A 27,070-nucleotide genomic window follows, 5' to 3' on the forward strand; every position below is an offset into this window, starting at 1 on the left:
AATTTCCAGGCCTTCTTACACTCCAAACAGTGCTCAGCAATCACAAAGGTTCAAAAGCATCATTGGTTCTCAGTGCCTCCACTGCCAATTCTATTTCAGGAACCAGTTGTACCCACTCCTAATTAGGAAGAACAATCATATGCATTTGTAGACTTAAAACTAAATTTCCAAAATATTTGGTGACATTATTGAGGTTAGCTCTGAGTTTCTTTAGGGACAATCAGTATCTCACTCGAGTAAATGTAGCATCAAATTGCATTATTTCAGTGGTAAGGCTTCTAATTATGATTCAGTTGATAAATCTGGTACCAAGTATGCAGTAACCTTTCCCCTTCATTTATGTTTGCCTTTGTGCTAATTTTCTTTTTAAATTAAACTCTTCAGGAGAGAACTGAAGCTGTAGAATTTTTATTTCTCTTAAATAGTCTTAACTTATTCATGGTATATACCTGCTCTCCTGGTTCATATGTCCTTACCAGTTATTCCTAAAAGGATGAAGAGTTTATCAAGATGGTTTGATGTTGGCAGCCAACCACCCTACTACTTGATAATCTCAGTTTCTATGAATTCAAAGTTAGATGTGTGGATTTTGTTTTTTTGTTTTTTTAGCTCTGAGCAGGTAGATGGGAGTACCAGTGCATGCTTCTTGTGCCACTGCACTGAGTTTTGAGACTTGAGGGTAAGATTAGGTCTGTTTATTTCCCTTACTTGGGCCTCCACTCTTACAGCAGGAAGTATTCTTGAGGCCTCATGTAAGTCATTCTGCCCATGAGTCAGTCTGCATAGAAATAGGATATTAAGTTCAAAAGGGACCTTGACTTCCAGTTTCTCCAAGCACAACATTGATATGAAAAGTTATTGAAAAATGGAGAGCATCTCTGAATGCTTGGGACAGTCTATAGGTACTCCCAGGAAAGTCTCCATCAGGTGAGAGTGGTCTAGTGGATCATCCTTATAAATGTAGAGAGGATTTGGAGAATATTTTCTGTTCCTGTGTGGAAAAATATCATGTTTCTGCTAAATATTATTGGGTGATATTTAGCATTTTGGGAAAACTACTTGATAAAGAAGCCCTTTTCATTTCTAAAGCAATTATGTGTCATTACTGATATGTCTATTTTCAAGATTGCAAACTCTGTAAAATGATAAACAATGTTTTTCTCTCCCACTACTCTATCTCCAAGACCTAGAACAGAGTCTGATATGTGGCAGAGGGTCGGTAAATACATATGAATTGAGCAACAAAGGAATGCATAATCTCCTGGAAGATAAAACAATTATTACCCCAGATCACATTTTTTGGTTGAATTTAATTTGTTTGCAGAGGAAGAAAAACCTGCATCATAGTATGTGACCAACAAAACCACAGGCAATAAAAGTTATGTATAGTTGTTTTTTTCTTGTGAATTTGGACGGTCAAGGTTATATATATATTATATATATATATATATATATGTCACTTTATTAATGAACCTTGGCCACTATAACTGGATTTCTATCAGTACAATAAATTGTTGGTAATTTTTTCACAGTTCTGTGGGGAGATTTAAGAGGTCATTATTATGAGAAATTCCATATGCTTACCTCTGGGTACTTCTGGTTTTTACTTGGAACTACATTCCCTATAGCCCCCCAGCACTTAGTAAAATATGGGGACATTCTTCACTTCCTCCCCCACAGTTAGCCAGATGCTACTTTATATCTGCAGGTACTTCTTGCACAACACTTCCTTGTAGATAGGGAGAACAGCTCTCATACACAATGGCTAATTCCAGAACAAGAAGCATGGGCAGTGCTTAATTTGTTTAAGCAATACTTCAGTCTCAACTATTTAAAAGCTTACAGAGAACATTGCCTTTGTTGGAATATATCCAGTATTTAAAGTTTGAAGAAATCCAGTTGGCTTCAAGAAAGTATCTAGATTTATCTCATAGTTTAAAAGACTTATGCAAGAGAGACTGAAAGCATGGAAGCATTTTTTTTGCATTACTGTAATTGTGGAGGTCCATGTTTCTTGTTGTGAAAGTTGAGAAAGTTTTTCTGCTGTACTTAAAAATATCAGGTCCTCTTTCTCCTTCCTGAGGCCTACTAATCACCTTGTCAATTGTCACTTATCAGTTGTGGGGCTTCTAGGAAGGGCATATGCAGTAGATGTGAAGAAAAGATGAATATGAATATTAACACTTTGATGATGGACAGAGGCTAAACATGATTACAATTTAGTTTCTGATTTTTTTTTTGGTACCGGGGATCGAACTCAGGTCCTTATGCTTGCAAGGCAGGCGGTGGAACCATTGAGCTAAATCCCTGGCCCTAGGTTCTGATTTTGATGCATATAAATAGCAAGGTAAAGGCCTATACTAATCTCTCCTAAGGAGAACTTATGCTTAAAAGAGCTGTATTTTAGAAAAACTTTATGTGAGTCTTTATATTTCATATTTTTTCTTTTATTACTACATGTTTGCAATACGTGATGTTTACATTCATCTTGGAGAGTGAATACGTATACATAATACACCACATTTTTTTTAGTCCCCTTCCCACCCACTTTCCTCTCTTGGTCTCTAAATTTTCTTTTTCTCAAATGAAAACAAAGTATTTGTTAATAGGAAAGGGAGGAGGGGGTGAAGGGAGGGGAAGGGTTGGGGAAAAATGAGAACCAAGATCTGTCATGTAAAGGTACAAGATCCCAATGATAAATGTAACTGTACTGTATACTTAAAAGGTACCAATAAACTCAATGAGAAAGAGATTTTTCTTTTCTCATTTTCATTTATGTTATTACTATTCTTAGCTCATATTTATGACATGTAGTCATTACCTTTATCGAGGTTATTAGGTTCCTGTACATGGAATTTTTTCCCATTAAGTTTATTGGTACCTTTAAAACAATACAGTTAAATTTATCATTGGGATCTTGTACCTTTACATGATATGTCTTGGTTCATATATTTTCCCCATGCTCTGACCTCCCTTCACCCACTTCACCCTTCCCTATTTACAAAGACTGTTTCCATTTTTCCTTTTTTCACATTTTTTATTTTCCCTTATTTCCTTTCCCCTCCACTTCCCACTTTCCCTTTAGCCATTTTCTTCCTATTTCACACTCCCAATTATACCATTTGAACCTTATTTACACTTTTAGTTTTTCACACCAGAGAAACTATTCGGTATTTACTCAAGTGTGTCCTATGTATTTCACTGAGCATAGCCTCAGTGTGCATTAATTTAGCTATAAATGCCTCTACTTTCTCATTCTTCATGGCTGAGTAGTACTCCATTTCATAGAAAAAACACATCTTCTTTATCCAGTCTCCAGTTGATGGGCATTTGGATTGTTTCCAAGTTTCAGCTATTAGAAACTGTGCCGCTATAAACATGGGTGCACATATATCACTGTGGCATGATTCTTTTAATTCTTTTGGAAAGATACCCAGCAGAGAAATAGCTGGGTCAAATGGAACCTCTAATCCTAGTTCTTTGAGGTATCTCCATATTGATTTCCACAGTGGTTGCACCAGTCTGCACTTCCACCAAAAATGGAGAAGGGTTCCTTTCTCCCCACAGCCCTGCTAGCATTTGTTATTGGTTGATTTCTTGGTAGCAGCCACTCTTTGTGGGGTGAGGTGGAATCTCAGTGTTGTTTTCATTTGGATCTCTCTAATGATCAGTGATATTGAACATTTTTTCATATATTTATTTGCTGCTTTTGCTTGTTTGTCTGAGAGATGTCTGTTCATTTCAGATGTCCGTTTTTGAATTGTTTCTTTGTATTTGGGGGGGGGTCTGATTTTTTTTTTAATTTCTTTATATATTCTAGATAGTAGTTCTTTGTCTGAGGAGTAGCTGGTAAAAATTTTTTCCCACATTGTAGGTTGTCCCTTAGCTCTGTTGGTGATTTCTCTTGCAATGCAAAAACTTTTTAATGCAATGAGTTCTCAATTGATGATTCTTTGTGCAAGTTCTCATGCTGCTGAGGATTTGTTCATAAAGTCTTCTATGCCAATGTCTTTGAGAGTTTTGCCTAATTTGCTTTCCAGTAAGTTTAGTGTTTCTGTTTTGATACTTAGATATTTAATCCACTTGGATTTTAGTTTAGTGCATGGTGAAAGATCGGGATCTAGTTTTAATCTCTGGCAAGTTGAAAGCCAGTTTTTCCAACACCATTTATTAAAGAGGCTCTCTTTCCTCCAGTGAGGATGGTTGGCTCCTTTGTCAAGGATGAGGTAGCTGAGTACATCTGGTTTTGTTTCTCATCTTCTAATCTATTCCATTGATCCTTGGGTCTGTTTCTTTGCCAGTGCTATGCTGTTTTTATCACAGTGGCTTTGTAGTATAGTCTCAAGTTGGGAATTGCGATACCCCCTGTCATGTCTCTGTTGCCTAAATGGTTTTTGCTATTCTAGGTCTCTTTTGCTTCCAAATGATTTTTTAGATTGCTTTTTCAAGTTCTGTGAAATTTACTGTTGGGATTTCAATCATGATTGCATTGAATCTGTATAGCAGTTTTGGAAGTATGGACATTTTCACTATGTTGATTCTTCCTACCTAGAAGCAAGGGATGTCTTTCCATATTCTTATATCCTCTCCTATATCTTTTTTCAGAGTGCTGTAATTTTCAGTGTAGAGGAATTTTTATCTCCATTAGATTGATTCCTAGATATTTCATTTTTTTGGATGTTATTGTGAAGGGAATTGTTTCCCTAATTTCTGTCTCAGTGAGTCTGTTATTTGTGTACAAGAAGGCTGATTTTTGAGTGTTGACTTTATATCCTGTTATTCTAATGAATCTTTCAATTAAGTCTCACAGTGTTTTGGCAAAGTTTTTTTGATCTTCTATGTGGAGTATCATATCATCAGCAAATAGTGACAGTTTAACTTCTTCCTTTCCTATCTTTATTCCTTTTATTTATTTCTCTTATCTAATTGCTGTGGCTAATATTTCTAGAACTATATTGAACAGGAGTGGTGATAGTGGACATTTTTGTCTTGTTCCTAAGGTTAGCATGAAGGTGTTCAGTTTTTGATCATTTAGAATGATATTGGCTGTTGGTTTTTCATAGATATCCTTTATCATGTTGAGATAAATTCCACCTATTCCAATTTTCTATAGGGGTTTTATCATGAATGGGTGTTGAATTTTGTCAAATGCATTTCTGCATCTTTCTAGATGATCATGTGTTTTTTGTCCTTGACTCTGATATTATAGTGTATTGCATTTATTGATTTACATATGTTGAACCATCCTTACATCCCTGTGATAAATCCAACTTGTTCATGGTTTGTGATCTTCTTGGTAATCTTCTGTATTCTGTTTGCCAGTATCTTATTGAGGATTTTTGCATCTATGTTCATTAGAGAGATTGGCCTGTAGTTCTCTTTTTTGGTTTGGTCTTTCCCTGGTCTTGGAATCAAAGTAATGCTTGCTTCCAGGAATGAATTTGGAAGTATTGCTTCCATTTCAATTTCATTGAAGAGTTTAAAGAGTAGTGGTGATAGTTCTTCTCTAAATGTCTTTTAGAATCCAGCTTTGATGCCATCAAAACTTGGGCTTTTCTTTGTTGGTAATGTTTTAATTAATTTTCAATTTCACTGAATGTAGTTGGGGTGTTTAGACTTTTTATATCTTCTTCATTCAACTTTGGAAGTTCTTATGTGTCTAGGAATCTGTCCATTTCTTCTGTATTTTCCATTTTATTTGAGTACAGGTTTTTGAAGTAGGTATTATTGATGATCCTCTGGATTTCTGGTTGGCATATCTTAATTCTACTTATTTCTACTCCCCTTCCCTCTTTCCCCTTGCCCATCCTCTCCTGGAAATGTTCCTATTTGTAAGAGCTATAGCCCTTTGTTTCCTTCTATCCTTCATTATGCTCTTTGTTCTTTCTCTTAGACTCAAATGAAAGATACCATATAGTGTTTAAGCTTCTGTGACTGATTTCTTTCATTCTACATTATATTTTCCAGATACACTCACTTTTCTACAAATGTCTTACATTAATCCTTCTTTATAGATGAGTAGTATTTTATTTTGTATAGATGTCACATTTTCTTTATCTATTCATCTGTTGATGGGTACACTGGCTGCTTGCAGGACTTAGCTATTATGAATTGAGCTACTGTAGATATTGGTGCCCATGTATCACTGTAGTATGATGTTTGTAGCTATTGGGGAAGATAACTTGAAGGAGAATATCTGAGTCAGGTGGAATGTATAATTTTTGTTTTTTGTGAAATCGCCATAATCTTTTCCATACTGATTGTACCAGTTTGCATTCTCATCAACAATGTAGGAGGGTCCCTTTTTCACCATCGCCACACCAGCATTTGTTATTCCTTGGCTTCTTGATAAATGCCATTGATTTTGGTGTAAGATGTATCTTAAGGTTGTTTAAATTTGCATTTCTCTAATGGCCAGAGATGTCGTACATTTTTCCATGTATGTTGGCTATTTGTACTTCTTCCTCTGAGAAATGTCTGTTCATTTCACTTGCCCATTTCTTGATTGAGTCTTTTATTTTAAGTGATCTAAATGTTTTGAGTTCTGAAATATTTTTCCCATTCTGCATGTTGTTGCTTCACTCTACTAATTGATTCTGTTGCTGTGCAGAAGCTTTTAAACTTTGATATAATCCAATTTGTTGATTCTTGTTATTATTTCTTGGGTAATTGGAATTCTGTTTAAAAAATCCTTTTCTACACTTATGACATCAAATGTTTTACTTATTTTGTCTTCTAGTAGATTTTATTTTATGTTTTAATGTTTAGATCTTTGACCCATTTTGATTTTAGTTTAGTAGTGAGAGATATGGGTTCTGCTTCAATATTCTACAAAGAGATATACAGTTTTCTCCACTCCACTAGTTGAATAGGATATCTTTCCTCTATTGTATGTTTTTGGTTCCTTTGTCAAAGATCAAATAGGTGAGTGTGGCTGGGGATGTTTCTGTATTCTCTATTCTGTTTCATTGATCCACATGTCTGTTTTTGTGCCAGTACCATGTTGTTTTTATCACTCTTGCTTTGTAGCATAGTTTAAAGTCAGTATTGTAAGGCCTCCTTCTTTGCTTTTGATTCCCAGAATTGCTTTTGCTATTCTGAATCACTTCTGGTCCCATATGAATTATAGGATTGTTTTCTCTAGGTTGGTGATATATGGTCCCAGTATTCTGATTGGGATTATAGCCACAATATTGACAATATTGATTCTGCCTCTCCAGGAGCAAGGGAAATCTTTCCATTTTCTGATGTCTTTTTCAATGTCCTAATGCAGTCACAGTGGGGGATCTTAACACCTGATTGTGACAAAGAGATATATCAACTAAACAAAACATCAGTAAAAAAATAGCAGAGCTGAACCATACCCTTGAACATGTGGGCTTAATACATAACTACAGAGTATTCCACCCTACTACAACAGAGTATTCATTCTACAACTTTCTACATGGTACTTTCTCCAAAATATATCATATACTAGTTGACAAAGCCTTCTTAAATAAATATAAAAGAATCAAAATCACCCCATGTGTACTATCAGACCACTGTGCAGTGAAAATAGTAATAAAACATAGAAGAAATCACAGAAAATTTAGAAGTACCTGGAATATTAGTAATACACTCCTAAACAACCAATGAGTCACAGAAAAAAATCAAGTAAGAAATTTAAAAAAAATTCTGGAAGTTAATGACAATGCCTGTACAAGTAGAACTTCTGAACCATGATGAAAGCAGTCCTAAAGAGGGAAGTTCTTTGCAATCAATGCTCATATTAGGAAAGCAAAATGAGCTCAAATAAATTACTTATGAAGAATTTAAGATGCTTGAAAAACATCAATCCAGGCCCAAACTGAAATTAAGGAAAATCATGAAGATTAGAGAAGAAATCAGTCAAATTGAGACTAATGAAACAGTACAAAGAATTAAAGAGTTGAAGAGCTGGTTCTTTGAAAGAATACGCAAAATAGATTACACCCTTAGTCAAGCTTGCTAAGAGAAAGAGAAAAGATTTACATCAATGCAATTAGAAATGAAAAAGTTGAAATCGTAGCAAACATCAATAACATCCAGAAGATAGTAACTGCTATGTAAAATCGTACTCTAACAAATTGGAAAATCGAAAAGAAATGGACAAATTCCTAGACTTACAGAAATTACCAAAGCTAACCCAAGAAGCCACAAAAGTGGTAAAAACCTAATAACAAGCAATGAAATTGAGGTAATAATGAAAAACCTACCAACTAAGTAAAGCCCAGGTCCTTGATGGATTCAGTGCTGATTTCTACAAAACTTTAAAGGGTGTTACATCACCAAAACTCCTCAAGCTCTTGAAAGAAGTTGAAAAGGACTGTTTCCAAACTAACTTATGGAAGCTAGCATCACTCTGATCCCCAAACTAGATAAAGATCCAACTAAAAAAGAAAACTACGAGCTCATATCCTTAATGAACATTGATATAAACCTCCTCCACAAGATATTAGTGAATAGAATGCAACACATCATCGAAAAAATTATATATCCTGACCAAGTAGGTTTCATTCCAGAGTTGTAAGGATAGACAAACATATGCAAATTAATAAATGTAATACACCATATAAACAGAAGCAAGGACAAAACACACAATCATATTAATAAATGCAGAAAAAGCTTTTGACAAAATCCAACATCTCTTCATAGTAAGTACTCTGAATCAAATAGGTATAAAAGGATCATCATGAATATGATAAAAGCCATTTGTGACAATTCAGTGCAGGGAAAACTGAAAGCATTACTATCACCACTTCTATTCAACATTCTTGAAATGTTAGCCAGAGCAATCAGGCAAGAGAAAGAAATAAAAGGGATACATATAGAAAAGGAAGAACTCAAACTATCATTATGTGTAGATGACATGATATTCTACATAGAAAACTCAAAGAACTCCACCAAAAAACTGTTAGAATTAATAACCAATTCCAGCAATATAACAGGAGACAAAAAACACACACACACACACAAAATCAATAGAATTTGTGTACATCATTAATGAACTCAGTGAGGAGGAAATTATGAAAACAATACCATTTATGGTAGCATCAAGAAAAATTAAATACCTAGGAATTAACCTAAGCCAGGAAGTGAAAGACCTCTACAGAGATTTTACATTTTAATAGTAAGATTGGTTTGAAAGCTTACCTTGTGAATATTTCCTGGGCTATTATGTTGATTGTTTTTCTAATTGCTAGGTACATTTAAAAATTTATCATTGGTTAAATAAAATTGTGATTATTTAAATAAAAATTAAGATACCAAGGAAGCACAAGAAGAAATGTGCTTGCAGCATGACTATGGGAGAAATAGTAACTTCCTGTCTCATGAAATCTAATGGTAATGTAAGTTTCCTCAAACATAGTAATATTAGTTATCTGTCAAGGACCAGATTTTTTTCTGGTACCGGGGAACAAACTCAGGTCCTTGCACTTGCAAGGCAGGCAGTGTAACCACTGAGCCAAATCCCCCCTTGGACCAGATATTTTTATCTGATAAATAAGTATTAAGTATTGTATCACTTCCCATAATATTAATCTCCTAATTTTAGAATATGTAAAAGAAAACACATTACATTACCTTTTAGAGTGAGAAAATACACATAAAATTCACTATTTTTTGCGATTTAAATGCATACAACTTGGGGATATTTAGAACATCTAAAACATGCAGCCATCAGTACTAGGTAGTTACAGCACATTTTATCACCACAAAAGGAAACGCCATACTTATTAAGTAGTGACTTTCCATTCCCCCTTCTTCACTATTCGTGGCAATTAAGTACCAGACTTAGGCAACCAGTAAAATCTGCTTAATGTTTCTTTGTATTTGCCTATTCTGGATATTTCATATATGTGGGGTCAAGTTTTTAAAAGCAGAAAATCCAAGGTTACTTTAGCCATTATATGGTAAATGGGGTGAAAGCAAGTGTTCAGATTTTGTAATATGTGGCTCTTCATTATACCAGCTGACTGCGCCATAAAAGAACTACACCTTAATAATGTTGATCATTGAGCAGAAATGAGTGATGGAATACTTAGGTACCCTTGTTATATTGGGGACCCCTGAAACATTACCAGGAGGCTCTGCAGTAGGCTCCAGTCTCCTACTCATTATATGACGTAGTCCTGAGGGGGGAAAAATTAAAAGACAGAACTAAGAGAGACAGAAATCAGGGCAACCAATGCCAGTGCAACTGACAAAGGTGCTGGCCAGGCTAAGCCACTGTTTTTTTCTTAGTAATCAATTGGGGTAAAGGCAAGCTACATGCAAGGGCAGTAGTATGCATAATGATGTGCAGTTGTATGGTTGTTTCTATGGAAATTAATGTAAGCGAGGCTTGTAAGAGACAAGACAAAGCATTCTTGAATTAGGAACAGAATAGATGAAATATATGATTGCAATTAGAACATCGTCCTTTTAGTTAAGAAGGTTTTAGTTGTGGGAATGGAATTTGGATGCAAATCACTCTGACCTTGGCAAGTAGGCTTCAGCCAGACTCAACTTCTATAAACAAGCCAATTATGGGGTGAAGTCTTTACAGTCTACACTGATTACAGACTGCTTAGGGGCATAATCAATTTTGCCGTCTCCCACACTGGTGAAAGTCTAGAATTTCAGTTGAATTTCTATGCCTCATAACTAGAAATTTGGGTGGAATTCCACAGGAGATTCTCCAATTATTATAACGACTGAACTTGGGTGCTGGAAATTACCTCTGCTGAGCTATGGGAATTTCCTAGCTTTCTCTATCTCTCCTGTCCTTTTTTCTTTCTATTTTTTAAACTAAGTTTTTTTTTTATCATGCAGTATGATGCACACTGTGGAAATAATAGTGTACAAAGCAGTCTTTGTATTTGCTTTCCCAAAATGTATACTTATGTGGACACATACCACAAATAAGTAAACAAATAGATAACTGTATGGTGTTGTTGGTATTATGAAGGAAAATAACACCATATTATCACAAAGAATAATTGAAATAGGTAGCTCCTTTCTACCTGGTGTTCAGAGATGGCATCTCTGAGGATGTCTTATTAAAGCTAGGGTCTGAAGTATGCAAAGGATCCAGCCACAGGAGAGTGATGTATAAGAGTTTGAGGTGCAAGGAATGTCATATGCAGGGGCATGTGGCTAAAAGGAGCAGAGTTCTTTCTACCAAGAAAAGATCACAAACTTAGTGAGATGAACCTAAAGAAACAGCCAAGAGATCAGTCATGCAGGACTTTGTCGTTCTTGTCACAGAACTTATTATAAAAGCAAGGCCAGCCATTGGACAGATCAAGTAGGAGATTTACTTGGTCCAATTTATTTTTAATAAGTTGACTTGCTGCTGTAAGGAGATAGGATTAAGGGACAAAAGTATACTTAGAGAGACCAGTTGCAGAGGTAATGAAGTGGTTCTGGTTAGGGATAGTGGTGTCCTGGACAGATGGAGAGACTCCAGTCATACAGTGGGCATCTACTGCAGAGAGGGGAAAAAAGAGGATACAAATCAGGAATAAAGTTAGTAATTGGATGCAGTTTAATAAACATTTCTTGAATATCTCTCTGTGCTAAGCAGAAGATGATACAGTTTTCCTTCAGAATTTTGATGGCATTGCTTCACTGTGTGTCTTGTAGGTCTCAGCATTAATGTTGAGAAGATCCAAGCTGTTCTAATTCTTAATTTCTTTTTTTGTGACCTGAATTTTTCTCTCACATAGCTACAGGGATCCACCCTTTATTCTGCTCTTTCATAAGATAATACCCTATAGTTTGGGTCTCCGATCATTCATTTTGCTGGGCCTGTACTAGGCCCATTCAGTCTCAGTATTCATGCCCTTTAGTATATGAACTTTTTTTTCCTCATTGAGTTTATTGGTACATTTTAGGTATACCGTACAGTTACATTCATCATTGGGATCTTGTACCTTTACATGACAGGTCTTGGTTCTCATTTTTTCCCCTTATCCCTGCCCTCCCTTCACCCAGTATATGAACTTTTAAAGATGATTTCATCAATAATTTTTTCGCCTGCCATTTTCTTTATATTCTTATTTGAATTTGTTGCTTTCTTGTCACTGGGACAGAGTATCTAACAGCTGTAATTTAAAGGAGAGGTACATTTTGGCTCACAGTTCATTTCTTGCTTGGCAGGCTTCAAGGAAGACACAGCATGGTGGGCAGGAAGTAGAGAGAACGGAGGACCCAGGGAGGGAGATCAGTTATGCCACCCAAAGGCACCACAGTGACACACCTCTTTCAAGAGGCCCCATCGCCCAACAGCACACCCAGCTATGAACTCACTGACGGATCAATCCACTGATGAGTATAGCACCCCCATGATCCAGCCACCTTTGAAAAACCCTACCTCTGTACACATGTGATTTGGGGGGGGGCGTTAAAAGTCTAAACCATAACACTCATCAGTGATTTCCCATCTACCATTTTCTCTATATTCTTTTTGAATATCTTATTACATCCAGATATTGGATAAGTGGACTAACCCATTTTTTCTTGTCTACTTTTGGAACATTTACTCAATGCAATTTATTTTTAAGTTCAATAAATTCTCTCTCTTTCTAATCTCTGTATTTTCCTTGGATTTGAGAAACTAGAAATGTGATTGTTTCTTAAACATAGTTTCAGCTAGCCTCCTTTTTTTTTTTTAAATCAATCCACCTTTTCCTCAATTCTCTCAGATACTTGATGTTGCCAGCTCCTGGGGCTCTGAGTAATCCATGGCAAGGATCAGCAGACTTCTCTAGTGGGCTATACTGTAAATATTTTAGATTTTCTGCCATGTCTCAGCTATCAAAACACAACTGTTGATATCAGGAAAGCAGTCATAGACAACATGTAAATGAATGTATTAGCTCTATGTCAATAAAAATTTATTTACTGGCCTTTGCTCTGTGATATTAATTTGGACTAACCGTGACTTTCTGAGGTATGACTATTACTGGCATTTCTATTACTTATTTCTGTAATTTGACCTAGAGACTATAGGCAATGATTTTTGTTATTTCACCTTTTTCTTTCTTGTGATAAAAATCTTATGATCATTTTAGCCTTTATCTAGAAATCTTATTTCCAGCTATTGATGGTATCTTAGCATTTCTTTGTTTTTATTATACATAATTGCAGTAAATAATGATTACATTCATCAAGGGGAGTTGGTGCATGTACATAGCTCATTTTAATTCTTTCTTCTTCATCTCCTTTCCCTCCCTCCATCTCTTGGTCCCTTTTCCTTTGCAAAAGATCCATTCCCCAGTTTCCTATTATCTTTTATTTAGCTCTTATATTTTGGATTTCTCATAAAAGAGAAATCATATTTAAGCTTATTTGTCTGACTTATTTCACTTAAAATTATAGATTCATCCATTTACCCATAAATGACTCAAGTTTATCCTTACTAATAGCGGAGTAGTATTCCATTCTGTTTTAATACCACATTTTCTTTTTCTATTTATCTGTCGATGGACATGCAGATCACTTTCACAATTTAGCTGGTAGAAGTTGTGCTGCAATAAACATGAATATGGATGTATCATTGTAATATGATGGCTTTAACTCTTTGGGGAAGATACCTAAATGGAGAATAGCTGAATCAAATGGAATTTGTATTTGTAGCTTTTTGAGGAATCTCCATACTGATTTCCCTAGTTGTACTAATTTACAGTTCCACCAGCAATGTAGAAGCATTCCTAATTCCCTGCAGCCTCACCAGCATTTGTTATTTGATTTCTTGATGATAGCCACTCTTTCTGGGGTAATGTGAAATCTCAGTGTTGTTTTAGTTTGCATTTCTCTCTGGCCACCCACCATGGGAGTAGACATGAGGCCCCCAGGAGCAGTTGCTACTCCTTACATCCTGGTACCTAGAGGATTGGAGGCAGTAGAACAGGAAGCTGCTCATGGTCAACTGCTCTCATATACTATATAAATTAGGAGCGATAGCAGGTATGCTGCCAAGATAAGATTCTCTCCCTTCCTGTCATAGAGCAAAGAACTGCCCTTCTCTGTGTGCTTATTGCTAAGGAACAAGATTTAAGAACTAAATCCATTATTTTTGTTGTATTTCCAAAGCATGACCTTATGTGAGAACTCTTTTCTACACAATTTAAACTATCCACCGTGCCCCGACTAGAGATTTGTTTATCAGCTTACTTTCCTCAGCAATAGTAGAATGAAACTAGGATATGATGTAGAGCAAAAGGGTGTTTTATCTTGGGGGGAAATTGTGAGCAAAGTGAGGAAATTGTAGGGTATAATTATGGCTTAAGAACATCAAAAATTTAAAATATATGCATATGAGAATTGAATTATTTATTTAATGCAAAACAGCTCAAATTTAAGCATTATCATATCTATTTTCTATATACTGTCTCATTTAATATTCATAACAATCCTAGGAGGAAAGTATTATTATTATTATTTTATTTTTATTTATTTATTTATTTTTGGTACCGGGGATCGAACTCCGGTCCTTGCCCTTGCAAGGTAGGCGGCAGAACCACTGAGCTAAAATCCTCAGCCCTTATTTTTCTATTTTTATCAAAAAAGGAAACTGAGCAATGGAAAAGTTAATTTACCTGTCTATGGTTAAACACGGGTAGTAAGTAGCAGAGCTGGGAGACATTTCCCAGGGTTCAAAGTAATGGCTATACTGACTCTACATTGAATTTGCAAATGAATGATGACTTTGTGGAAAGAATCAAATTATAGGAAAATATAAAGCTGAGCAAGAATACATGTTTTTGAGCATAGCACATTCCCACAGTCATTTGCTTTTTTTTTTTTTGAAATCCTCAAAGCTTTGAAAAACAGAGTTTTGTGAAATTGGCCCCCAAAAGTCATTCACCCACAAAACTGTAACTGAACTAATGTGAGGTCATGCGCAATCCTCTTCTAACCTACAGAGTATAAATATTTACATTGTGTGTGTGTGGGGGGGGTGGAGGGGGATACAGTTATTGTGTTTTACTACTCTTTGCTGTGCCAGACTCTGCGGGGGCTATGAGAATCCAAAGGGCTGTCTACCAAATCTTTCCAGCTCTCCTTCCTTGAAGCACACTATAGAGTTTCATACACTTCGCTTCCCCTTTGAAGCAAGGTATGATCATGTGACTTGATGGTATGGTCATTTGACTCGACTTGGCCAATGAAGTGTAGGCAGATATAATATAGGTAATTTTCAAGAAGAGGTTTTAGAAGGCAATTTGCAAGTAGCTCTAACTCTTTTACTCTCTGGAATTCTGACTAGCAATGCTCCTGATAGTGCTTTCTCAGTGTGATAGTGGTTTAACTATTTCTAGATATGTCTGGGAGGTGTTTCCAGAAGACATTGTCATTGGAATTGGGTGGATGAGTAAAGATCACCTTCAGAACTGTGAAAAATAAATTTCTGTTGTTTTGGAGTCATACAGTTGATGATTCGTTGATATAGAAACCCAAATAGAATGAGACACATGTATTCTGAAGCACCTCGTTAGTACCCACAACTAGGGTAGGGAGTCACAGAGCTCTCAAAGAGAGGAGGGGGACAGCCTGAACCATGGATGCCTGCACAACTTCTATAGCCCTTCTTTATGATCATCATATATTGGCTTCCATTTAGGGTTTTGCTTGAGGAAAGGCTCCTATGAATAAAAACAATCTTGAAAGTTATTAGAATAATATAGTTATAGAGATCTTTAGCAGCAAGAATTGAAAACCAAAGCTTTTTGATAAATTTTAAAATAAAATGAATTAGTAAGTCATTCATGGTTCCTGGTATTCTGGCCAATTAAAGTGTTAATGTAGCATCTTGGTATAACATTTAAAAAAATCAATGCTCTAGCGATCAAGAGCATATGAATCCTTACAACATTTCCCCTCCCTCCTCAAAAACCAAATGATAGATTTGGATATGTGTAGGTTAATCACTTGAGAGCTTTGCTAAGCTAGAATTTAATAAGATATTCCTTAAAACTCCTAGAATCTCCTCCTTGGCTCATGGATTAGTGGCTCTGAAGGGTACACTATTAGTATATTCTGACTTAAAACAAAAATAGAGATTTTGAGAAGAGGCTATTGCATGGATTCCATTTTTGTGGTCCCAGGTCCAGATTTGACAAATGTAATGCTACTGAGTGACATTAGCTCAGTATGGGATTTGGATTGTGAGAAATCTGGTGTATGTGTATAAACTAGCTGGCCCATGTAGTCTCACAAGAAACTATTTCCCCTATTTTTTTTTCTCATTGAGTTTATTGGTACTTTTAAAGTATGCAGGACAGTTACATTTATCATTGGGATCTTGTGCCTTTACCTGATATATCTTGGTTCTCATTTTTCCCCATTCCCCTTACCCTTCCTTAACCCCCTCCACCGTTCCCTATTTACAAAGACTTTGTTTCCATTTTTTCATTTTCTTGTATTTTTTCTTTTCCCTTATTTCCTTTCCCCTCCCCTTCCCTATTTATCTTTAGTCCCCATTGGAGCTTCAGTGATTCCTGTTCTTGGAGCATTGTGGGCAAAATAAAAAAGAAACTTGAAACTTTCAGTTTGTTGTCTGAAGTAGAAGAGGAAAGTCGGCTGCTTAAAGAAGTGAATCCAAGTTTGAGACTTCAGAAGTTTGGCAAATTTTCAGTATAGTTCTTTCAACATTTTGTCAAGGGCAAACCCTACAAAATTGTGTGCAGATGTGTGTGCGTACATGCATGTGTGTATATATGTGTGTGTCTGTTGGTGACTGGAGCTAGAGAAGGAATGGAAATTTTTCTTCTTTTTTTCATCTACCTGGAATGTCCCTGATTTTCAAGTGAGACTCTTGTTCCTAGAAGTCAACCTGACGTGTAACACAGCTCAATGAAGACTATGGTTGGCCCAGGATCATGATCTCCATGTGCAGCCTTATCTCAGCATGGGGAAGGGGACAACTTGGGCTCATACTGGTTCAAAGGTATTATAGCACAAGCACTCCATTTCAGGCAGTAAGAAATCAGTGACAGAAATTTTACATCTTCAGATGCCATTTTTCTCACTCATTTCTTTGTCTAAATTCAAAATGAAAATGCCAGACCAGGTGCGGTGGTACATGCCTGAAGACTCAGTATTCTGGGAGGCTGAGGTAGGAGGAACAAAAGTTCCAGCCCCATCTGGGCAACTTAGCAAGTTAGTTAGACCCTATCTCAGAAGAAAACAAAACTTTAAAAAGTCTGGGGATGTAGTTCAGTGTGATGGTTCTATATTTAATCCCAGGACTAAAAAAAAAAAGAAAGAAAATGAAAGAAAGAAAAGAGTATCTACTCAGTATTAATTCTATTGGTGTTATTTCTAGTGGTTGATAACATCAGAACAATGACTCCTCAGAGTGTAGGTCTAATAAAACAAGGTGATATGTCATAAAGTTGTTAAGTTAAATATACTGTTTTTGGCTGCTGCTTCTAGGTGAGTTCTGTTCATTCTTCCACTTTAGGATTAAAAGAAGTGGGATTTGGAGAGTCTTCAATCTGGTACTTGCTGGAGAATGGCATGCAGTAAATAGTCTTTGAGACATAGGTATTGCTACCAGGAGGACATTTCCAAATGGCTTGAGACTAGTGACTTAAAGGGGGATGACACTAACCCAGGCATCATGGTGGTGGGTTATGGCTTGGAAGATTCTTGGCTTACCTTTTAGTTTACTGAAGACCAAGTTTCTTAGTTACTTCCTTGTCACTGAGACAAAATACCTGGCAGCCACAACTCTAAGGAGAAAAGGTTTATTTTGGCCTTTAGTCTGTACAAGTTTCACTTTAGAGTTGGCTGGCTCCAGGGCAGAACGGCGTGATAGAGAGGCATGGTGGAGGAGAAGAGCTCATGATATGGCAGATGGAAGCAGAGGGTGATTAAAGAAAGAGGGAGGGAAATAAACCCTTCCAGGCCATTCTCCCAGAAACCCACATTGTCCCAACAGGCTTTACCTTCCAACATCTCATTTACCTATAACGTCATCAGTAGCTTAAACTACTGATGAGTGTCATGCCCCTGTAATCCAATCACCTCCCAAGACCCCACCTATGAGCACAGGAGAGTTCGGGGGAACATCTAGATATAAACTATAACATTCCATCCCTTCTCCCTGAAAGATTCACATCCATACTCTAATGCAAAATTCATTTAGTCCATTTCTAAGAGTTGCCACAATCCTAACAGTTTCAGCATTGCTGAAAAGTCCAAGTCCAAAGTCTCCTCTGAGACTTTAAGGAAAACTCTTAGCTGTGAACCTCTATTAGAATCAAAAAAGAAAATTAAACACTGACAACTTACAAAGACATGGGCTAAACATTCCCATTTCAAAGGGGAGACATAGGGGTTAGAAAGGAGTGAGACCAAAGCAAGACCTAAATTCAGCAGAGCAAACATTAAATTCTGTAGTCCCATGTGCAGGACCTGGGCAATCTGTGGCAAGATGTGAATTTCAAGGGGCTTGGGCGACTAGACCCCTTAGCATTGCAGATGGTAGTTGTATCTCTCATGGCTTCTCTTTGGGGCTGACTTTGCTCATTCCTTGTGACTTCAGATGGTCCACATTCGTGGCTTTCCCCACATCTTGTGATCTCCACTGCACCTTTGGCATTACTCTCACAGCTTCACACCCTGTCCTCTCAGGAGCATGCTTCCTGGCCTCCCAGACCTTCTTCTGAAATCTCGGTGGAAGCCTCCCTGACCCTACAATTCCTGCATTCTGTTCATGGGTAAAACCAGAACCACATGGATGATGCTGAGGTCTGCTGCTAGCTGTAGCTCTAGCTGAGATCTTTTGCATCTGCCAGTGGTTGCAGAGACATCTGAGTACCTGGATGGCTGAACATGGTTAACTGAAATCTGGGAACTCAATTCCCATTCCTTATGCTACCACCAGTTTGGAGCATGGTGCCCTGGGCCTCTTTTCTCAAAGCAAAGTCTTTCACTTTGGCAATTTTGAGCCTGAAAAGGGTGGGCCTTGCTGGTTTCTGACATTTTCCCTATTATCCTAAAGTATTTGGTTTCTTTTTAATGTTAATCTTTTCAGTAACATGTTCTCTTTTACTCCATCTTTGCAGGACCCAAATTGGCCAGAGCTTCCTTTTGGGCCAAATTCAAAACTTTTTAAATCATTCAGCTGTGCCGTTTGCTCAGATTTTCTACATAGATGTGGCTTTAAACTTCCAACAAACATGCCACAGACTCAATATTAGACTGTCTTGAAATTTTCTCTGTAAAATTAATTAGTCTATTGCTCTTAATCTCGGGCACCTGCAAAGTTTCCAAACATGAACAAAATGCTGGCAAATTTTCTGCCACAGCATAATACACATGACCTGGAGTCCAGCAGCCTGGAATGAAATCCTTTTTTCCAATGGACACCTCTTGAGCCTGGCTGCATTGCTGTCAACATTCTGGTCTTTTTAGCTCTGACCAGACTGGCCCATCAAGCTGGGCTCTCAGAATTTTAGGGCTGCTTCTCCAACTGACATCTCCAAACCTTCCAACCTCTTCCTATAAGCCAGTTTCAAATACTTCTGAATCACATGGTCAGGTCAGGTCATAGCAATGCTCCTACTTTTCTGGTACCAAAATCTTAATTACATTTTTGTCACTGAGATGCAATACCTAACACCCACAAGTCTAAGGTGAAAAGGTTTATTTTGAGTCAGTTTGTGGAAGTTTCAGTCCATGGTGGGCTGGCTCCAAGGCAGGGCAGCATGGCAGAGTAAAAACAGCTCATGGTGTGACAACAAGGAGAGACAGGGAGGAAGGTAGACTCTTCCAGGACATGGCTGGACCCAGTGACCCACCTCCTCTACCAGGATTCACGTTCCAAACAGCACATTTAGCTATAGACTCATCACTAGAAAATCCACTGCTGAGTATCACACCCCCATGATCCAATCACCTCATCAAAGGCCTGCCTATAAGTGCATAAGGCTTTGAGGGGATATCTAGATATAAACAGTAATCCAAAACAATGTGAAATTTAATTTTTAGAGTACATGAAGTTATATACTTGTTTTTGTTCTTTTAGGTTACATGAACTTTTTTTTTTAAAGTACTGGAGATTGAACCCAGGGTCTTTGCACTAATCTGCATCTCCAGCTTTTTGTTGGGAGGTGGAATGTATGAACACCTTTTACTCATTCACAGTGTTTTTTCTCTTTTCAGCAGATTTGTAATAAAAATCCATGGCATTTAATGAGTCATAGTACATTGGATGATCACAGAATGGAAACAGGGCAAGTCCGTGAAGTAGTCTTTCTTGTGAGACAGAATATTCATCTACCAAGAGAGATCTCAACATGATTAGGTCCCCTATTTATAATGCCTACTGTTCCAGTCTCAGACACTAGCTGACTTGGGGGAAACATTTTTTAAAAAAATACAAATAAAAGTAAACTTATTCAACTGCCACTCCCGCTTCCCTTTCTCCAATTTCTCCAGGTGGGATAAGGATGTGAGGCTGGATCCTATGTACAGGGCTTGAAGTTCTTCTGCCTGGAAGCCAGTCAGACTCATGGGGTCCCTGAAGTAGCCCAGAACTTTTCTTTAAGCAACCACTCAGTATAGTAGGCATGGAGAGTGATGGAAGAGCCACAAGAACTGCAGGTAGGAGGCCTGACATCAGTAGCCCCACTCAGACATTGAAGACAGCGGGTCCCTAACTTGTCTGTAAAGATGCTATCAGAGCATACACTTTTACCCAAATCCACCACCCACATTTGATCTTTCAATATAAAAGGTCAAACCACTTGTTTTTTAATAAAAATCCTTCACATCCACCTATGTTCAAAGATAATACTTTATCATATTTATGATTATTAATATTTATGATATATTTGGTATTAATAGCTTCCTTTGAAAAAAGTGAGTACTACAAAACATTTAAATCCTAAGTGTAGAAAGACCTACTTTTCTATTAATGTAGCTCTTCTAAGGCAAAAGATACATACACACACGATGAATGCAAATTGTATCGTGTGTTTAGCTTAAAGCTAAAATCCACTAAACAAAACCAAAAAGTTTTAAGCAAAAACTGCTTTCCATTGCAAGCTCTCTCAGCTCATTTAGACTAATACAGAATAAGCCAGGTCAAGTAAGATATTTACCATTTTTCCTATCTGAGGGTATACATCTGACTCTCTAATGAATGATGGTGGGAATCAAGCTATACTGCCAAGTCACAATCTCCCTTTCTAAACTGAAGGTAAAATTAATAATCAGTGTTATAGTATATGTAGCATATACCTCGGCCAAATGAGGCAAAAATCAATTACTATTTTTCCTGTTTTGGAACTACATGCTAAACTGGACAGTAAGGAGGATGGCATGTTTGAGTCATAGGGAAATTGTCTTTCATGAGACAATTGGGTAGGTTCCAAGTGAGGCAACTCATCCTTTTCTTCCCCCACCCCCATCAAGTTTATTGGTACATTTAAAGCAAACAATACAGTTACATTTATCACTGGGATCTTGTACCTTTATATGACATGCCTTGGTTCTTATATTTTGCCCATGCCCCTGATCTCCCTTCACCCTTTTTGCCCTTCCCTATTTACAAAGACTTTGTTTCCAGTTTTTCCATTTTTCACGTTTTTTATTTTCCCTTATTTCCTTTCTCCTCCCTTCCCACTTCTCCTTTAGCCATTTTTGTCCTATTTCACACTATCAGTTATACCATTTGAATCTTATTTACACTTTTAGTTTTTCACACCAGAGAAACCATTCAGCATTTACTCAAGTGTGTCCTATTTATTTCACTTAAGGGTACAGCCTCAATGTGCATTAATTTAGCTATAAATGTCTGTAGTTTCTCATTCTTCATGGCTGAGTAGTATTCCATTTTACAGAAAAACCACATCTTCTTTATGTAGTCTCCAGTTGATGGGCATTTGGGTTGTTTCCAAGTTTTAGCTATTGCAAACTGTGTCACTGTAAACATGGGTGCACATACATCACTGTGGTATTATTCTTTTAAATTCTTTGGAAAGATACCCAGCAGAAGAATAGCTGGGTCAAATGGAACCTCTAATCCTAGTTCTTCGAGGTACCTTCTTATTGATTTCCACAGTGGTTAACACAAATCTGCACTCCCACCACCAATGGAGAAGGGTTCCTTTCTCCCCACAACCCCTCCAGCACTTGTTATTGGTTGATTTCTGGATAGCAGCCATTCTTTCTGGGGTAAGGTGGAATCTCAGTGTTGTTTTCATTTGGATCTCTCGAATGACCAGTGATACTGAACATTTTTTCATATATTTATTTGCTGCCTTTACTTGTTTGTCTGACAAATGTCTGTTCATTTCAGATGCCCATTTTTGAATTGGGTGTTTGTATTTGGGGGTCTGATTGTTTTTTGAGTTCTTTATATATTCTGGATAGTAGTCCTTTGTCTGAGAAACAGCTGGTAAAATTTTTTTCCCACATTGTATATTGTCCCTTAGCTCTTTTGCTGATTTCTCTTGCAATGCAAAGCTTTTTAAAAAGATGAGATCCCAGTTGCCGATTCTTTGTGTAGGTTCTTGTGCTACTGAGGATTTGTTAATAAAGTCTTTACCTATACCAGTGTTTTCCAGAGTGCTACCTTATTTTCCAGTAAGATTAGTGTTTCTGTTTTGATATTTTAGATCTTTAATCCACTTGGATTTTAGTTTAGTGTATGGTGAAAGATTGGGATCTAGTTTTAATCTCTGGCAAGTTGAAAGCCAGTTTTTCCAACACCATTTATTAAAGAAGTTATCTTTCCTCCAGTGAGGATGGTTGGCTCCTTTGTCAAAAATGAGGTGGCTGAGTATGTCTAGTGTTGTTTCTGCATCTTCTGATCTATTCCATTGATCCTCAGGTCTGTTTCTTTGCCAGTGCCATGCTGTTTTTATCACAGTGACTTTGTAGTATAGTTTCAAATTGGGAATTGCGATATCCCCTGTCTCTGTTGCCTGGAATGGCTTTTGCTCTTCTAGGTCTCTTTTGCTTCCAAATGAATTTTTGGATTGTTTTCTCTACTTCTGTGAAATATACTATTGGGATTTCAATAGGGATTGCATTGAATCTGTATAGCAGTTTTGGAAGCATGGCTATTTTCACTATGTTAATTCTTTCTACCAAGGAGCAAGGGATGTCTTTCCATTATTTTACATTCTCTTTGATCTCTTTTTTCAGAGTGTTATAGTTTTCTGGGTAGAGGTCTTTTGTTTCCTTTGTTAGATTGATTCCTAGATATTTCATTTTTTTTGGATGTTATTGTGAAAGGAATTGTTTCCCTAATTTCTCTCTCAGTGAGTCTGTTATTTGTGTACGAGAAGGCTATTGATTTTTTAGTGTTGACCTTGTATGTAGCTACTCTACTGAATCTGTCCAGTCTAGAAGTCTTTTGGCAGAGTTTTTTGAGTCTTCTATGTAGAGTATCATATCATCAGCAAATAGTGTCAGTTTAACTTCTTCCTTTCCTATCTTTATTCCTTTTATTTCTTTCTCTTGTCTAATTGTTGTGGCTCATGTTTCTAGAACTATATCGAACAGGAGTGGTGATAGTGGAAATCCTTGTCTTGTTCCTAAGTTTAGCATGAAGGTGTTCAGTTTTTGACTATTTAGTATGATATTGGCTGTTGTTTTTTCATATATATCCTTTATCATGTTGAGATAAAGACAATCTATTCCGATTTTCTGTAGGGGTTTTATCATGAATGAGTGTTGAATTTTGTCAAATGCATTTTCTGCATCTTTCTAGATGATCATATGTTTTTTGTCCGTGACTCTGCTAATATAGTGTATTACATTTATTGATTTACATATGTCATGGTCCTGGGATCGTTTTTTTTAAATCTGTTTCTGTTCTAGAGTCTCTAATCATTGTCTTTCATTCTTCTTACCATCTCTGTGGTTATCTGGGAAATTATTTCTGTTTTGAATTTTTGTAGAGCCTCTTTTATCTGTTTTGTTACTTCCTGTTCTATTGGCTCAGGGTGTCCAGATGGTCGACTGTTAGACTTTTCCACTTTATTTCCCCCAGAGTTTACCTTTGGTGAGTTGGAAGTCTGTGTTTGTGCCTTGTTTAAATGCCTTCTCATTTCTATTTTTGTTGTTGGCACTGTCCTGATTTAATTCCTGTGTTAATACTTCAGTCTTCCAGATGCAACTGGTCTTTAGGTTTTGAGTATCTAATGAGTTTGAGGCAATCTCATTTGTATTATACCAGGAAGGACAACTGATTAGGTCAATCACAACAGCTTAGCCCAAGTGATACAATCAGCAACACAATAGCATCAAGCACAGCTTAGAAAATGACAATCTGAGGTAGTCATTAATCTTATCACCTTGAACTCTATGAATTGAATCATAGTTGAGGACAGCCCAAAATATGTTTATAGTGAATAAACTCTTCAATATAGCAACTCTGCCCTTCAGGTTGGGGACTTAGGAGGAGTTGGGGAAGGAGGAATAGATAGCTAGGACAGAGAAAGGTTAGAAGTGATATCAGAGGACATAGGAAGATCACACAAACTCAGGAAGTTGTTGAAGAGAAGAGAAGAAGACAGAACAAAATATACACAAGAACAGAACAAACTGGTAGCAATAGGGAGACTAGAGACTGTAATCACTGTCTTTGAAAACTAATGGCAATTGAGAGGAAAAAGAGAAGAAAAGAAAAAGAAAATAAATTTGAATTAGGATAAGAACATGAACAAAAATGGAGAGAAATGAAGATCAAGGTGGGAGAGAGAAAGAAAAGAAGGTAAAAATTATTAAAAAAGGAAAAAATTTGAGAAAAGAGAAAGATAGATAAAAAATTTTAAATGTTTAAAGATAAGAGAAAAATATTACTTAAAAAATAAGAAGTACTAACAGAAATAGGGGGCCTCCTTCAGGCTATGCCTCTGTTGACACAATAGACAGTATGGGCAGGAGTGTGTAGATCTAATTTAATTAGCCTCAGCAAGCCAGCATCTGTCCCCTGAGGTTCAGGGTGATTTCCAGCTAACAGGCCCAAGTTGAGATCTCTGACCACCTGCTGGGTTGAACTTTGCAAGTTTCTACTGCAGGTTTCAGCTGTCTTTCCTCTGAAGTTAGACCAGGTTCCGATGTGATGTGCTGGTCCCTCCGACTTACCAATTATGGTGTTGTGATGTGCCTTTATCACAGAGATTTTCTTCACTTTTCCAGTTGGCTTCAATTTTCATCTAGGAGCCTCTGAGAGGCCCTCTTTCTCTTGTTTGCACTGAGCTGAAGGAGTGGACCTAACAGAGGGTCTTGCACTGCTTCTATGCTCCTCTATTGCTCCGTGCTGAAGAGCCTGCCCAGTAGAAGGTCGCAAACTGCTGTTGGTCTCTGCAGGCTTTCTTTTTTGCATATTATCATGACATTTGTTTTTTCTGTTGATGGAATTGTCCATTCCAACAAGCCAAAGAAAACTATTGTAAAACTATTGTAGATCTCAACTTTTCTTCACCAAATTTCTCCATAGCTTTCTCCTCAGAAAATCTGTAAACACCATATTTCAAAGCAGTGAACACAGTGGTTGGAACATTTTCATAGTCACACTCTATAGTGGAGCCACCATAGAGCCTCTAGGCCAGCAGTCTCCCTGCCTGGATGGCCTTTGGGGTGAGCTCCAGCTTGGCCTCCAAGATATCACCTATTGCATAGATGTAAGGCACATTGGTCTGCTCCTCATTCATAACAGATATTTTTCCAGTTTTTTATTATGGACTTTCACCCACGCTTTTTAAGCCAGTATTTCTTGTATAAGCACCTCTTCCTATTGCCAGCAACACCATATTATACTCTCCTTTGATGGTTTCCTTGTTATTGGTAGGCTGAGCTATTATGTTTTGTGGACTTGGTGTCCCTGCTTCCATTTGTTGAACTCCAGTTGGTACAAACTGTTTTATAAACTTGATACCATGTTCTTCCATGTGTCCACCAATTTTGTTGGCCATGTCTTGGTCAAATTTTAAGGAGGATAACAGTGATGCCTAAACCAACACCAGGCACAAATCTAGTGCATTCCATAGCGACATAGACTGCTCTAACCAGCAGGGTCTTACTCAGGCAGCAACGTAAGGAGAAAAGATCATCACTGGTAATGCAGTACTCTTTGTCACCAGGGATGCCTGAGTTATGTGGTTTTTCACCAATGGCAATTAGAAATTACTCTGTTGAATATTTTTTTCTTTCCCCTTATTATTTGATGCCTTAATCCTATGAGGACTACCAAATTGCTTGTAAGCATTCTTATAGACTACTTTTTTTCTCCTGAAGAGCCACTCAATAACCCTAGTTCTGTAAGCTGATATGGTTCTGTACAGCTTCTGTCATCTTTTACCAGTCATGTTTAACTATATCCTCGACTTTCTATCCATAGTTATGAGAGTCTTGCAGGGATTGTCCTAATGGAGCCACCTGGTATATCAGTTTCTTGGGTATGCAACCCACATTCACACATATTCCTCCATGACCCCATCTAGTTCCAAGAGGATTTCCAGTGACAGAATCCAAGACCATCTCCTTGCTGTATTTGGCTGCCTCCTTGGCAACTACCAGGCTTCCTGATCCTCTCACAATGATGACACGGTCAAAGTCATAGGATTCCTGAAGATCCTCAGAGCCATTCATTTTTGCTGACTGTGGAAGTCTGCCCTCATGATAAGCCCACTAGATCAAGTTCAAGTAATAAATAAGGGACACACATAGTTTTAAATAAGTTCCTTACCCAAGTACAGCACTTGAACGGGACTTGCTGAGGATGACTGTGGTGACTATCTCTGTGAGCCCACTGCAGAGCTCCCAGGTTGGCCAAGACTGAGCTGGTGCACCCTCCTGGGTATCTGGCAGAGTTTGAATAGGGCAATGATCCCTGGATATTAAAACGACTGTCTACCACCCATGACTATGACCATCCAGGCAGTGTAATATTTTCCTTTGTGGGGCTTACAGGCAGAGTCTTACCCAACTGGTATTTATCTCTTGGGAGAAACACAATGTAATGAAGTGGCTTGTGTACAGCATTAACCTGTGCTACTCTGGGCCTTGACCTGATCAGCCTGGCAGCCACCTTGGCTTC

At 37.4% G+C, this 27,070-nt stretch overlaps 1 protein-coding gene and 1 pseudogene across 2 annotated transcripts in view; one reads left to right on the forward strand and one right to left on the reverse strand.

Annotated features, from left to right (window-relative positions):
• Positions 1-27,070, forward strand: part of Frmpd4 (FERM and PDZ domain containing 4) — an 862,356-nt gene that overhangs the window by 62,740 nt on the left and 772,546 nt on the right. The gene's annotated exons all lie outside the window — the stretch shown is intronic.
• LOC104855198 lies at positions 41-26,637 on the reverse strand (annotated as a pseudogene).

The sequence above is a fragment of the Fukomys damarensis genome, unplaced genomic scaffold (assembly GCF_012274545.1).
Source record: "Fukomys damarensis isolate Sample0158 unplaced genomic scaffold, DMR_v1.0_HiC HiC_scaffold_39, whole genome shotgun sequence".
Classification (NCBI taxonomy): Eukaryota; Metazoa; Chordata; class Mammalia; order Rodentia; family Bathyergidae; genus Fukomys; species Fukomys damarensis.